General features: G+C 41.7%; 1 protein-coding gene across 1 annotated transcript in view; it reads right to left on the bottom strand.

The window, feature by feature from the left end:
• The window catches only part of LEPR (leptin receptor), a 484,020-nt gene that overhangs the window by 260,952 nt on the left and 208,489 nt on the right, over nt 1–14,579 (bottom strand). The gene's annotated exons all lie outside the window — the stretch shown is intronic.

The raw sequence follows: 14,579 nt of genomic DNA, 5'->3' as shown, positions 1-14,579 counted from the left end.
GGACAGGTTTTAAACACATGGCGTAGTTTTGCACTCTTTGCACAATATGCGTAATGTTGGTTTGGGTTGATAAGGAAATTCTCCTCTAATAAGTCCATAACTGCGACAGAGATCTGGTACAAAACATTTATAGAAACTGCTAAGTGATTAGTGTCATTAAAATTTGTAGAAGTGAATATAAAAATATTAAAGGGACAGGAAACCCCAACATTTTCTTTCATGATTTGGATAGAACAAACAATTTCATACAACTTTCCAATGTATTTCTATTATCAAATTTGCTTAATTCTCTAGTTATTCTTTGTTGAAGGAACAGCATTGCACTACTGGCAGCTAGATGAACACCTCTAGTCAGCCAATCTCAAGACACAAATGTGTGCAGGCACTAATCAGCAGCTAGCTCCGACTAGTGCAGGATATATGCATATTGGTTTTCAACAAGGGATACCAAGAGAACAAAGCACATTTCAAAATAGAAGTGAATTTAAGTGTCTTAAAATGACCGGCTCTATCTGAATCATGCACGTTTCATTTTGACTTTCCCATCCCTTTAAATAGATTGATATTATCACCCATCAGATAAGAAAAACGTATCCACGTACAAATTAGAAACGTTAAGGAAGATGTGGCAAAGCTAGTACCACAGCCAAAGTGAGAGGGCATCTGCTTTCATATGGCAAGGGGGCACTAACAGCGCTTCTGTTACCATATGAAGCAGATTCCTGACGCAGACAGCGATACTCTGTGCTCCTGTCTGCATTAGCTTGCGGTGGTGCCATTGGTGGGGTAGAAGGGTCAGGAGGGAGGCAATCATGTGACTCATCTCTGGAGGGGTGTGGAAGGGTCAGGAGGGAGGCGATCATGTGACTCATCTCTGGAGGGGTGTGGAAGGGTCAGGAGGGAGGCGATCATGTGACTCATCTCTGGAGGGGTGTGGAAGGGTCAGGAGGGAGGCGATCATGTGACTCATCTCTGGAGGGGTGTGGAAGGGTCAGGAGGGAGGCGATCATGTGACTCATCTCTGGAGGGGTGTGGAAGGGTCAGGAGGGAGGCGATCATGTGACTCATCTCTGGAGGGGTGTGGAAGGGTCAGGAGGGAGGCGATCATGTGACTCATCTCTGGAGGGGTGTGGAAGGGCGAGGGAGGGGCCGGGATCGCTATGCTACAGAAAATGGTTTGTACAGGGGGGGGGATTTATTACCTGCAGAAAATTATTGTGAGAGGGGGCCCTACAAAATGAAAGGGGGCTGCTACACTACAAAAAATGTTTTTAAATGAATTAAAATAAATAATACATATATACAAGGCTCAAAATGTCTACTCTTTAATAGCCATTGGCGAGTGGAAATTTAATGGTAGCTGTCATGAGATGCAGGACATATGCAGGACACAGCAATGATGGTACAACTCTATTTTATTACAGAGCATAGCAATACACATCCAGACAGGTTGATTGTACTAAACTAACTGCGACACAGACACCGGACCTAAGCCCCGCCCACATGCTAGTGACATCACATCCTGCTATCATCACATCTTCCCCTTTTTCAAAGGCAAAGCATACATTTGCATATATTAAATAACAAGGTACACCAACAGGGTATACAACAACATTTTGTTTTAGAACATTATAAAAACAGATAGATTAGAAAACATGAACAAATAAATTACATCCTGACTTGGACATCGGGGTAGACTACCCTAGTCCACAGTGACCATGGGATTATTCTGCCCATACTTCCGGTCACTGTTCTAGCTAAAGTCAGTCCCTGTATCGGGCCGGAAGCCTCACCACTCTTCCGCTTGATGTAACTTTGCATGAACTGTCCTCTGATACAGAAGATGGTGAACAAGAGTCTGCTGGAGGCAAAGATATATCCCCGCTATGATCTTGCTGAGGGGAAGGCACCTCTCTTAGAACAGGAGATCCCACCGGCGGTGGTACTGAGGTATCCGGTTCCAGACTCTCAGGTACAGGCTGAAGATGTCTTCGGTTACGGCGTGTAACCGTCCCTCCCTCTGTAAGGACTGTGTAAGACCTTGGTTCTGGAGAGCGGCCCACTACCGTAGCAGGCGTCTTCCATTTCTTCTCATCATCCAGTTTGATTCTGACACTTTGGCCCGCTTTCAGTTCCTGTAAAGGCCTGACAGAATGTCTCCTGTCGTAGAAGAAACGATAACCCTTTTTGGCCTCTTCATCCCTCCTAAGGACTTCGTCCCGAGGAACAGGGCCAGGCGGCTTGAAGACACCCACTGAGGGTAAAGTGGTGCGAATCTGGCGTCCTAGCATCAGCTGTGCCGGGCTAAACCCGGTGGCTTGAATGGGCGTCGCCCTGTATGACAAGAGGGCTAGGTACGGTTCAGATTGCTTTAGGATGAATTTTGTTGTTTGAACTGCCCTTTCAGCCATTCCGTTGGCCTGCGGATAATGTGGACTTGACGTGGAATGTACAAAATCATATTCCCTGCTGAAAGCACTGAACTCTGTAGAAGCGAACTGCATGCCATTATCACTCACCAGCTCCATTGGAATGCCCCAGCGGGCGAACAAGCTCTTCAGGCGAATGATAACGGCCTGACTTGTGATATCATTCAGGGGTGCTATTTCCAAATACCTGGAATAGTAGTCGATAACAACAAGAAACTTTTTCCCGTGCAGTTCGCACAAATCAGCAGCTATTTTCTGCCACGGCCCCGCAGGCAGCGGAGTAGACATTAAGGGCTCCCTTCTCTGAGGAGGCCGGCGTTCCCGGCAAAAGGCACATTTAGACACATGATTTGCAATGTCGGAGCTGATCCCAGGCCACCACACAGCTGTAGCTGCTCTTTCTCTGCACTTTGTAATGCCTAAGTGGCCATCATGAATCCTGTTTAACATCTCCTTCCTCATGCTGACAGGAATTACAATACGGTCTTGGAACAGCACCAACCCCTCCAGCTCCGTGAGCTGCGACCTCTCTGGCTGGTAAGCATTTAAAGACATCCAGGCTGCCCGGCTCTCGGGCCAGCCATCTCTTATGTACCTTATAACTTCTTGCAGATCTGTGTCCAAATATGTCTCTTTCTTTATCTCTTCCAGTTTCCTTGAAGAAATGGACTTAGAGGCCAGAACTGAATCAACATACACTTTTACATCCGACTCTGTGGAGGATTCTTCAGCAGCAGCCAGCGGGAGCCTGGACAGTGTATCTGCCACAACCAGCTGCTTCCCCGGCACATGCACTGCCTGAACATTGAACCTGAGTAGTCTCATTAAAAGTCTCTGGCATCTCAAGGGTGTTTTGTCAATGTCATAAGAATTGATAAGAGGGACTAGCGGTTTGTGGTCAGTTTCCAGACTAAATTTCTCCAAACCCACTAGATAACGCTGAAAGCGCTCACAGGCCCAAACTGCAGCCAGGCACTCTTTCTCAATTTGAGCGTATTTCGACTCCGCAGCCGTCAGTGTGCGGGAACAGTAGGCGATGGGCTGTAGTTTGTTGTCATTCAGCTGCAGGAGTGCAGCCCCCAACCCATAACTGCTTGCATCAGCACTAACCACAGTCTTTTTTGAAGGGTCGTAGAACCCCAGCACTGGGGCAGACCCCAGCAGGGACTTAGCATGCAGGAACGCTTTTTCTTGTGAGGGTCCCCAGACCCAGGCAACATCTTTCTTAAGCAACTCTGTGATAGGGTGCAAAACTGTAGATAAATCTGGAAGAAACTTGCCCACGTAATTTACAAGGCCCAATATCTGTCTCAGCTCATGTACATCAGAAGGGCTTTTCATCTGTTCGATAGCCCGAATTTTCTCGGGGTCCGGCTTGATGCCATCCCCGTTGATGATATGCCCAAAGTAGCATAATTCAGTTTTCCTAAAATGACATTTTTCTTTATTCAGCTTCAGCCCAGACTCTTTGATAGCCTGCAGCACACAACTCAAACGCTGATCATGCTCCTCCACTGTAGACCCATACACTAGAATGTCGTCCATGACGACTGCTGTGCCCACGTGGCCACTCAGGAGAGAACTCATTTCCCTCTGAAAGATCTCAGGAGCGGAGGATATCCCAAAGGGAAGTCTGCAGAAACAGAACCGACCTACCGGAGTGATAAAGGTAGTCAGTTTGCGGCACTTTGGATCCAGGGGGATCTGCCAAAAGCCGCTAGAAGCGTCTAATGTGGAAAAGAACTTCGCCCCAGCCAACTTCGGGGCTATATCTTCCAGTGTCGGCAGCACAAATCTCTCCCTCTTTACTGCCTCATTCAACCTTTTCAGGTCCACACAGATGCGCACCTTTCCGTTTTTCTTTGCAACTGGAACAATGGGGGCACACCAATCAGTTGCTTCAACAACCTCTTCAATAACCCCCATAGACTTCATGCGCATGAGCTCTTTCTCCACTTGAGGCATGAGCGGGAACGGAATTCTACGAGGAGTAGAAATACTGTACGGGACTGCGTCACTTTTAAGTGCTATACGGACAGGTTTGCAGCTCAGTAGGCCCAACTCGCCAAACATATCTTCAGAGATCTCATTCACTCTGGCCACGAGGCCCAAGTCACAGGCTGCTTTTCTGCTCAATAAACTGTTAACACACTGACCTCGGATCACATGCACCCACATGGTGAACTTCCTTTGTTTGTACTCACAGCTGGCAAGAAATTTCCCCACACAATCAATGCGGCCACCAGGACTATGAACATTTGTAGTAACCTTCGCCAGCTGGGGCTGTCGAGGCAGTTTCATAAATTCAGCAAAAGACATTACAGTGATATCAGCTCCTGTGTCAATCTTAAAATCAACATTGGCTCCCATTACAGTAAAGGTAACTTTCCAATCTTCCTCTGAGCTTGTCCGTTCCACAACAGACCCCACAAAAGACACTTCCTGACCCTCCTGGTCACTGTCCACCTGCATCTCCTTAATGTATTCAGTTTTACACACCACTTCAAAATGGCCTATTCTGTTACATTTTCTGCATCTTTTATCTCTGGCCGGGCATATAGCACTCTGATCATGAGCCCGGTAGCACCGTGTGCATCGGCCATGTTGCGCCCATCCACTTCTAGGCCTTTCCAGTACTTTAGATCTACCGCTCACACTGTGCCTTTCACTAGTAATTTTCCTAGACTGTTGCACTTCATCCACAATACTCTCAGACCTCAGATCAGCACTTTGCTTTTTCACCAGTTCACTCTGGCGGGCCATCCTAATAGCCCCGTCTAATGTTAAATCAGGCTCTAACTGCAGCTTCAGGGAGACTTCAGCATCTGCAATTCCAATAACTATTCTGTCTCTGATTTGCTCTTCTTTAGCAACACCAAACTCACAGAATTCAGCTAATTCATACAGGCTGCGCACAAATGACTCCACAGATTCTCCCACACGCTGATTACGTTTGTGAAAACAAGCTCTCTCGTGAATCACATTTCTTTTGGGCACAAAGTGGGCACTGAGTTTATCCATAACTATATCAAAGTTAACTTCTTCCCCTTCTTGGAAAGTAAAAGCATTGAACACTGGCTCTACATCTTTCCCCATAGAGTATAAAAGAGAATTAACTTGTACTTCACCACTCTCCTTGTTCAGTTTGGAAGCAATCCTGAAGCGCTGAAACCGCTGACGCCATGTGGGCCAAGCTGCAGGCTGAGAAAAGTCAAAAGGCTCAGGTGGGGTAAACTTTGACATCGTCATCATCAGAAACAGAAGCGTAGTCCAGAACTTCTGACACCATGTCATGAGATGCAGGACATATGCAGGACACAGCAATGATGGTACAACTCTATTTTATTACAGAGCATAGCAATACACATCCAGACAGGTTGATTGTACTAAACTAACTGCGACACAGACACCGGACCTAAGCCCCGCCCACATGCTAGTGACATCACATCCTGCTATCATCACAGTAGCGAGTGAAGTTAGTAAGTGAATGTTGATTCAAAATGTACAATCCAATTGCACCATTGACAAACACACATTTTGGGCTATGTGCTAAAAATATTATCTGAAGGATATTCTATATCGTAGAAAGGGCAAGGATTTGTCATTCCTCTAGGGCTGTAGGGACACCATTAGTGCGCAGACTGTTACGTCTGAGAGGGTAAATGGGGGCAGAGAGCAAGAGACTGGAGAGTAAAAGTAATTCTTTGTATGCGCTAATACAACACCGTGTTAGATCTAAATCGCTAGCGGAACATTAGGAGCTGATGAGAAGAAGCATGTGCGTGCACCAATCAGCAGCTAGCTCCCAGTAATGCATTGCAGCTCTTGAGACTACCTAGCTATGCTTTTCAACAAAAGATAATAAAAAGAAAGAAGCAACTTCACTAAAACTCTCTTGTAAAACTGGTAACTAGCTAAAAAAAGCTACAATTGTGCAACTCAAAAACTGCAGAATTCATAAAAAAATGTTACCTCCCCTTGTTAGTGAAGCCACTTGCAAGTTCTCCTTTATAATCACCGGGGCCACATCTATTTGGCAACTCTCTACTTAGTGATTTATAAAATGAGATCCCCTATCAAGAATACTGTATCATAAAAATATCTTCAGCACATTACAGAACAAACTAATAATAAAAAACAGCCTCTATAAACAGTGCACACAAGAAGGCCTGGAAAAAAGCGCAAGATAAATAAAAAAGAGACAAAATGATCCAGTTAAATACAGTGAGGTGAGATGCGGCACACTGAGGTGTTATAGACACTTGACCGAGGTTTATGGGAAACTTCAATCACAGACGATCAGCAAAGGTCAACACCTCGTCCTCTCCTGCACGAATATTTGTCTATAACAAAACTAACAAGCGCATATTCTACACTAACAAATATTAACTGTGTTTAAAGCATTTGCTGCTGTGGGTGTTTTAGCCGCTTACCATAAAGTTCTCCTTTCATGTGTGTGAATATTTTGTATTGAGCAATTAGCACTAACTGCATCTATAGGCCTAGATTTAGAGTTTGGCGGTAGCCGTGAAAACCAGCGTTAGAGGCTCCTAACGCTGGTTTTAGGCTACCTCCGGTATTTGGAGTCACTCAAAAAAGGGTCTAACGCTCACTTTTCAGCCGCGACTTTTCCATACCGCAGATCCCCTTACGTAAATTGCGTATCCTATCTTTTCAATGGGATTTTTCTAACTCCGGTATTTAGAGTCGTGTCTGAAGTGAGCGTTAGAAATCTAACGACAAAACTCCAGCCGCAGAAAAAAGTCAGTAGTTAAGAGCTTTCTGGGCTAACGCCGGTTCATAAAGCTCTTAACTACTGTACTCTAAAGTACACTAACACCCATAAACTACCTATGTACCCCTAAACCGAGGTCCCCCCACATCGCCGCAACTCGATTAATTTTTTTAACCCCTAATCTGCCGACCGCCACCTACGTTATCCTTATGTACCCCTAATCTGCTGCCCCTAACACCGCTGACCCCTATATTATATTTATTAACCCCTAATCTGCCCCCCACAATGTCGCGGCCAGCTACCTACACTTATTAGCCCCTAATCTGCCGTCCGCACGCCGCCGCCAGCTACATTATCCCTATGTACCCCTAATCTGCTGCCCTAACATCGCCGACCCCTATATTATATTTATTAACCCCTAACGTGCCCCCCACAACGTCGCCGCCACCTACCTACAATAATTAACCCCTAATCTGCCGACCGCAAAGAGCCGCCAGCTACATTATAGCTATGTACCCCTAATCTGCTGCCCCTAACACCGCCGACCCCTATATTATATTTATTAACCCTTAACCTGCCCTCCCTAACATCGCCGACACCTAACTTCAATTATTAACCCCTCTGCCGACTGGAGCTCACCGCTATTCTAATAAATGTATTAACCCCTAAAGCTAAGTCTAACCCTAACACTAACACCCCCCTAAGTTAAATATAATTTAAATTTAACGAAATTAATTATCTCTTATTAAATAAATTATTCCTATTTAAAGCTTAATACTTACCTGTAAAATAAATCCTAATATAGCTACAATATAAATTATAATTATATTATAGCTATTTTAGGATTAATATTTATTTTACAGGTAACTTTGTAATTATTTTAACCAGGTACAATAGCTATTAAATAGTTAATAACTATTTAATAGTTACCTAGTTAAAATAATAACAAAATTACCTGTAAAATAAATCCTAACCTAAGTTACAATTAAACCTAACACTACACTATCATTAAATTAATTAAATAAAATATCTACAATTACCTACAATTAAACCTAACACTACACTATCAATACATTAATTAAATACAATATCTACAAATAACTACAATGAAATAAACTAACTAAAGTACAAAAAATAAAAAAAAACTAAGTTACAAAAAATAAAAAAATATTTACAAACATAAGGAAAATCTTACAACAATTTTAAACTAATTACACCTACTCTAAGCCCCCTAATAAAATAACAAAGCCCCCCAAAATAAAAAATGCCCTACCCAATTCTAAATTACTAAAGTTCAAAGCTCTTTTACCTTACCAGCCCTGAACAGGGCCCTTTGCGGGGCATGCCCCAAGAAGTTCAGCTCTTTTGCCTGTAAAAAAAAACATACAATACCCCCCCCCCAACATTACAACCCACCACCCACATACCCCTAATCTAACCCAAACCCCCCTTAAATAAACCTAACACTAAGCCCCTGAAGATCATCCTACCTTGTCTTCACCATACCAGGTTCACCGATCCGTCCTGGCTCCAAAATCTTCATCCAAGCCAAGCGGGGGCTGGCGATCCATCTTCCGGCAGCTGAAGAGGTCCAGAAGAGGCTCCAAAGTCTTCATCCTATCCGGGAAGAAGAGTAGATCCGGACCGGCAACCATCATCTTCCAAGCGGCATCTTCTATCTTCATCCGATGAGGACCGGCTCCATCCTGAAGACCTCCACCGCAGACCCATCTTCATCCGGCGACGTCCAACTGAAGAATGATGGTTCCTTTAAGGGACGTCATCCAAGATGGCGTCCCTCGAATTCCGATTGGCTGATAGGATTCTATCAGCCAATCGGAATTAAGGTAGGAATATTCTGATTGGCTGATGGAATCAGCCAATCAGAATCAAGATCAATCCGATTGGCTGATCCAATCAGCCAATCAGATTGAGCTCGCATTCTATTGGCTGATCGGAACAGTCAATAGAATGCGAGCTCAATCTGATTGGCTGATTGGATCAGCCAATCGGATTGAACTTGATTCTGATTGGCTGATTCCATCAGCCAATCAGAATATTCCTACCTTAATTCCGATTGGCTGAAGACAAGACAATTGGCTGAAGACAAGGTAGGATGATCTTCAGGGGCTTAGTGTTAGGTTTATTTAAGGGGGGTTTGGGTTAGATTAGGGGTATGTGGGTGGTGAGTTGTAATGTTGGGGGGGGTATTGTATGTTTTTTTTTACAGGCAAAAGAGCTGAACATCTTGGGGAATGCCCCGCAAAGGGCCCTGTTCAGGGCTGGTAAGGTAAAAGAGCTTTGAACTTTAGTAATTTAGAATAGGGTAGGGCATTTTTTATTTTGGGGGGCTTTGTTATTTTATTAGGGGGCTTAGAGTAGGTGTAATTAGTTTAAAATTGTTGTAAGATTTTCCTTATGTTTGTAAATATTTTTTTATTTTTTGTAACTTAGTTCTTTTTTATTTTTTGTACTTTATTTAGTTTATTTCATTGTAGTTATTTGTAGATATTGTATTTAATTAATGTATTGATAGTGTAGTGTTAGGTTTAATTGTAACTTAGGTTAGGATTTATTTTACAGGTAATTTTGTTATTATTTTAACTAGGTAACTATTAAATAGTTATTAACTATTTAATAGCTATTGTACCTGGTTAAAATAATTACAAAGTTACCTGTAAAATAAATATTAATCCTAAAATAGCTATAATATAATTATAATTTATAGTGTAGCTATATTAGGATTTATTTTACAGGTAAGTATTTAGCTTTAAATAGGAATAATTTATTTAATAAGAGATAATTAATTTGGTTAGATGTAAATTATATTTAATTTAGGGGGGTGTAAGTGTTAGGGTTAGACTTAGCTTTAGGGGTTAATACATTTATTAGAATAGCGGTGAGCTCCAGTCGGCAGATTAGGGGTTAATAATTGAAGTTAGGTGTCGGCGATGTTAGGGAGGGCAGATTAGGGGTTAATACTATTTATTATAGGGTTAGTGAGGCGGATTAGGGGTTAATAACTTTATTATAGTAGCGCTCAGGTCCGGTCGGCAGATTAGGGGTTAATAAGTGTAGGCAAGTGGAGGCGACGTTGTGGGGGGCAGATTAGGGGTTAATAAATATAATATAGGGGTCGGCGATGTTAGGGCAGCAGATTAGGGGTACATAGGGATAATGTAAGTAGCGGCGGTTTACGGAGCGGCAGATTAGGGGTTAATAATAATATGCAGGGGTCAGCGATAGCGGGGGCGGCAGATTAGGGGTTAATAAGTGTAAGGTTAGGGGTGTTTAGACTCGGGGTACATGTTAGAGTGTTAGGTGCAGACGTAGGAAGTGTTTCCGCATAGCAAACAATGGGGCTGCGTTAGGAGCTGAACGTGGCTTTTTTGCAGGTGTTAGGTTTTTTTTCAGCTCAAACAGCCCCATTGTTTCCTATGGGGGAATCGTGCACGAGCACGTTTTTGAGGCTGGCCGCGTCCGTAAGCAACTCTGGTATCGAGAGTTGAAGCTGCGTTAAATATGTTCTACGCTCCTTTTTTGGAGCCTAACGCAGCCTTTATGTGGACTCTCAATACCAGAGTTATTTTTATGGTGCGGCCAGAAAAAAGCCGGCGTTAGCTACGCGGGTCCTTACCGACAAAACTCTAAATCTAGCCGATAGATAGTAAAAGGGACGTAAAGATCTTATTATTATACGTAATGAAACAATAAATTACACCCGGCTGACTTCTCAAGGCGAACTCTGCTACATATCTGCAATACAATACATTGCATGACTGTAGCTAGCCTTGTTGTCAGCAGACTAAAGCCCACATTGGCTCCTACAAATAAGGTGAAGTTTGGATATTGAAAACTAATTGCAGTTAGAGATATGAAACAAAAAAAATGATTTCATGATTCAGATAGAGCAACTTTCTAATTTACTCCTATTATCATTTTTTTCTTTGTTCTCTTGGCATCTTTATTTGAAAAAGCAGGAATGTAAGTTTAGGAGCTGACCCACTTTTTTGTTCAGCTACCCAGGTTCTGAACCAAAAAGCTTACATTTAATAAAGATACCAAGAGAACTAAGAACAATCTATAATTGGAGTAAATTAGCAAGTGGCTTAAAATTGCTGCTCTGTCTGACTGGTTTTCAAATGTGTCTTCAGGACTCCCCAACAGGCCAGGTTTTCAGGATTACATTGGGTGAGAGAAGGTAAAATAACTGTTTACTAATCAGCTGATATCTTCAGCATCTGTCCTGTTAGAGGCCTGAGGCCAGGATTGGCAACCAGTGTATGCTATGATTTGGCTGTCGTTCTATAGCAGCAGAGATGTCTTTTAACTACAAGGTCATTGCACTGGCCCTTTATTGGCAGGAAACCCCTAACACTGAAATGAATTGAGCTCTGTTTTACTTCTCTTTTAGACCCAATCTCGCATTTCTAACCAGTTCCGTCTGCAGTCTCAGGAATATCTACAAATCTATCCACAGCATTTCCTCAATATATAGCAGTTTTGTGTCTCTTGCTCAATATGCCGGCTGCTTCTGCAGAGAATTACAATTACAGCTATTTTATGTTGGTAAGAAGAATCAATTGCAATGAAAAATTAAATGAGCGTTGAATTGTCTCAAGGGAGGAATCTTTGTTACAAATAAATGCTTCTCATTTTAGACTTAGTGAACTCACTGCAATAAATACATTAGAGATACAGTTAAATACTTCAGCCTCCTGGTCAGAATATTTCAACCTACGGAATAATCAATAGCGATGAGGATATTAATCAGTGAGTCATTGCTGCAAACCTTATGTAGGTGCGCACATAAATCACTTAATGGGAATGGAGCGCCAACAAAACAGGGGTAGGGCATTATTTTATATACGTATTATAGTAAAAGAGACCTTAAAGGTATTTTATTTTTTACTTTAAATCTTTTTTATTTTCAGATTTACAGTAATCATAGACAAATGTTAGCGTTTGTATAGAATATAAACAGAATAATAAACATAAAAATTGAAAAAACGTCTGAGACCATTGTTCTTTTTCTGTTGCAATTATTTGCTTATAGTTTGAAGATAATTGTCCTGAGAGGTAGACTGACATGTCTCCAAGGAGAATGCCTTATGGTTCACTATATTAGTCCAGTGTTTCTTGTATTGTTATAGCTCTTGACGAGGGTATTGTCCTCTATTGAGAAATTAGAGGGAGAGGGGGGAAGGGGGGGGCAGGGAAAAAAAAGCAAAAAGAGGAGATGGATGGTTGCCCATCTATAGGGGTGAATTTATGATGGTAAGTTTAAGAACATGGGGCCGAATTATCAAGCTCTGAATGAAGCTTGATGCCCCTTTGCTTCCGGCGAGCCTTCAGGCTCAACGGAAACAGAACTTATGAAGCAGTGGTCTAACCTGTCCGTCTGCTCTGAGGCGAAGGACAGAAATCCACCCGATCTAATTGACACCCCCTGCTAGCGGCCGATTGGCTGTGAATCTGCAGGGGGCGGCATTGCACAAGCAGTTCTGGTGAACTGCTTGTGCAAGGATAAATCCCGACAGCATATGTTGTCGGCATTTATTGATGTGCAGTGGACATGATACGCTACATTGTATCTTGTCCGCTCACACTTTGATAAATCTACCCCTAGTGTTCATGGTGTGTGATTTTTAGCATGTATTCATGGTGTGTGATTTTTAGCATGTATTCATGTTGTGTGATTTTTAGCATGTATTCATGGTGTGTGATTTTTAGCATGTATTCATGTTGTGTGATTTTTAGCATGTATTCATGGTGTGTGATTTTTAGCATGTATTCATGGTGTGTGATTTTTAGCATGTATTCATGGTGTGTGATTTTTAGCATGTATTCATGGTGTGTGATTTTTAGCATGTATTCATGGATCTCAATTCTTTTCTCTCTCATAGATCAGAATCTTTCTTTTTTTTTAAATATTATTTTTATTAATTTCATATGCAAAAACCAATTCAACAAAACATCTTACAGGATTTGTAATAAATGTAACATATCTTCTGATAATTCGAGAAAACACAAGATAAATATCTATCTAGTTGTTGATTACCTCATGACAGCATACTAGGTCCTTACAGAGGTCATGTATATACAGAAAAAAGAAAAAAACAACGCCATATCTCAATTAACTCACATAAATAAACATGATGAAAATAATACACTCAATATAATAATACATGGCTTAATAAAGAGAAACATTTTCCCTTTAACTATCAGCTCAAGAATTCTCCCAGTGACCTGACCCATTATTCGAATTATCATATCTTCTACATTAATAAAACATAAGTGAGATATATCTGGGATTCAACACATTCATTCATCATTCTAGAGACACCGCCTCCGCATCGATTATAAAAATTAAATAAATAACAAAAAAACAAAAAAAAGGGGGCAAATAACAACCAAACTCACCCAACCCACTACTCCCCTCCCCCCCCCCTCCCCCGATGTCACTGCTTCTGCCATGCCGGTCAACCACCACCCAGGATAGTGACCTGCTAAGATGTTTTGAAGAATAAGGGTAGAACTACTTATTGGCTTGATTATTTGAATTTGGGTTTTATTCGGGAGTGATTTGATTACTCCCTCCCATTTGGAAATAAATGCCTGCACCTGATCATTATTCGTAATTGAGATATTATATTGTTCCAAGATTATTTGCATGGTTACTGCTTTCTTAAATTCACTGAATTTGGGCGACTGTGTCGCTTTCCAGTGCCTGAAAATTAGATTTCGAGCTAATATCAGTATAGTATTAAGTAATTTATAATCCTTAGATCTCGTTGAATATCTAACCAAAAATAAGATATCTCTACAAGTTATGGTAAATGTAGGATTGACTGTCTGTTTAGTCCAAAAAGATATTTTGCTCCAGAATTGGGATATCTTGGGACATGACCATAAACAGTGCAGGATATCTGCGTTCTCCTTACTGCATCTTGAACATAGCTGGGCGTTCTTAGACCAGATAGATATTTTGCTAGGAGTGATATATACATTATATAAAATTTTTAAGTGTGACTCGCGCCAGGCTGTAGGTACCCAGGAGTCATTAATTATTTGAAGGCTTCCCTGTATATCCAGTACATCTAAATCTGGAAAAAAATTTAGCCATATTAACCGTATATACCTGATTTGTGTTGCTTTATTATTAGAATTCAAGATTTTATAGAAAGTAGAGATGGAAAATCTACCCGCTTGATATATTTTCACACCACTTGCTAGTGGACCCATTGACCAGTCTGGTTTAAATTCTTTTTGGAGGTTCACTAGGTAATGTCGAATCTGTAAATACGCAAAAAAGTCTTTACTTTGTATGTCATGCTTAGAACAAATGGAGCCAAATGAATCGATTGTACCATCTGATAACAGCAACTGTTTGACATAACTTAGCCCTTTCTCCG

The sequence above is a fragment of the Bombina bombina genome, chromosome 10 (genome assembly GCF_027579735.1).
Source record: "Bombina bombina isolate aBomBom1 chromosome 10, aBomBom1.pri, whole genome shotgun sequence".
Lineage (NCBI taxonomy): Eukaryota > Metazoa > Chordata > Amphibia > Anura > Bombinatoridae > Bombina > Bombina bombina.
This window is presented reverse-complemented; position numbering and strand designations above follow the sequence as displayed.